Source organism: Silene latifolia, chromosome 8, assembly GCF_048544455.1.
Source record: "Silene latifolia isolate original U9 population chromosome 8, ASM4854445v1, whole genome shotgun sequence".
Classification (NCBI taxonomy): Eukaryota; Viridiplantae; Streptophyta; class Magnoliopsida; order Caryophyllales; family Caryophyllaceae; genus Silene; species Silene latifolia.
In genome coordinates this window covers 7,610,609-7,612,541 of record NC_133533.1, presented here as the reverse complement: position 1 = coordinate 7,612,541, position 1,933 = coordinate 7,610,609, and the positions used below count along the sequence as shown (strand labels likewise).

The window sequence follows — 1,933 nt, the reverse complement described above, 5'->3', positions numbered from 1 at the left end:
TTCTCTCTCCCTTTTTGTGAGAGGTCACAAGCTTGTTACGGGATTAGCCCGTCACAAGCAAGACTAGCTGTAGTAATAATCGATAACAAATACGGAGTAAGGAGTACATTTTTATATTTGTGTCTTTCTGTTGTTCAAAAATCACACTTCATATATACATTTATATATGTTGACTAGTATTTTTTTTGTTATGGTGATTCCCATTTTTCTTGAAAAATTTTCAAGGCCTACATTATTATATATATATATATATATATATATATATATATATCCTTATATTCTACTTCCTCCATTATTTTATATATGTCATTCTCACATTTCGAGACACTCACTTCTCTCTTCAATATCTCTCAAAATATATAAGTTAATAATATGAAATGTATGCTCTTTTGAAAGCAAATTTTATGACGAATCTAATGATATAATTTTCATAATTTTTTCTAGAGTATATTTTTATATAATTGAAAGTCAAAGACTTACCTCGTAAAACGAAAACGTCATATATAAAATAATGGTGGGAGTAGTGATTAGGGCGAAGATTTTGTAACAATAAGTTAAGAGTTTAAATCTCCTTTCCCTCATATATTGTACAAACCTTGCAGTTCATTTGAAAAAAAATTGATTGACATGTTCAACCAACAATTCACATTGCTTATAGACTACAGTCGACCGAATTATTTTGTGATTAAAAGTCTTTGTTATCAATTTATTATTATTTTACGTAATTAATAAATGCACTCCTGTTAAACGCATACGGTTTAAGATTTGTGTGTGAAAATTTGACTATATTTCACAATCTTATTACTTATGTAATATAATATGATTGAGATGAAACTCTAATAATACGGAACATATGATCTCAACTCGAATAAACCCCAACGAGAGGATATTCAATTATTCGGTCTACACATTATTGCGTTTTTAAGATCAATAATTTATTCAACTCCAAATAAACAAGTGATAAACTGAATTCCAAACCAACAAGCAAATGTGGTCACAATTATTACAAACAATTCAATCATACACGAAAGTCACCATTTTATACTAATAACCAAAGTTAATTAGTACCACCAAACACTCTCTTAAGCTTCTTAATTTGCGCAGGATCCAATAAAGTAATCTTCTGAATGATCTCAGTAGGCAAATCGCTTTGGAAAAGGGAATTAGAAATAATCGAACACGGGATTTGGGCTAGAAAAACTAGCATATATCACAGACGGTATTGTTCCAACATTAACTTGAAAATGTTCGAGTGTAGGTGGAATAACAAACAAGTCACCCTTCTCAAGAGTCTTATAAAAAGCTGTATTATTCGTGTCAATAAATCCAGCAATAATCGTACCCTCAACTACTACAATAAGCTCAGACACACGGTGAGTGTGTAAGGGCACAGCTCCTCCTACATCCATATCACCTCGAACAATAGATATTCCCAACCCGTTTAAGGTCGGGAATTGGGCGACAGGGCACGAGTGAGGCTCCAAACTTAAAGATGTTGGACGTGTTGCCAGGTGTACGAAGGCCCGAGTAGGCGAAGTCATCGGATGTGGCCTTTGATGGGTCCTTGCATGCATAGCCAGTCGGTCCATGAGGAAGGGCTGGGTCCGCGACACAATAGTCAAATTCTATCGTGTTAGCATACGAGGACGTGACCAAGATCGAAAATACAATTAAAATGTGTAGATTCATATTCGAATATGTAGGAAAATAGGAAGAATTAGTATACGAGTAGAGAGTAAATGAGGTTGAATTACTACAAGTATATATAGATACATTATATGGTTCGTACACATGGGGTATTTATATAGAGTTATAAAGTCAACTAATGATACATGTTAATGTATTTTGATGAACGTAATTATTGATATGAATTATTGGTACGTAAGTTCAAATGTCGACCAAGATATTAAAATATACTCGTAGTATGGATAAA

General features: G+C 32.9%; 1 pseudogene; it reads right to left on the bottom strand.

The window, feature by feature from the left end:
• Positions 1–951: 951 nt before the first annotated feature.
• On the bottom strand, positions 952–1,689 carry LOC141594064 (auxin-binding protein ABP19a-like; annotated as a pseudogene).
• Positions 1,690–1,933: the final 244 nt, after the last annotated feature.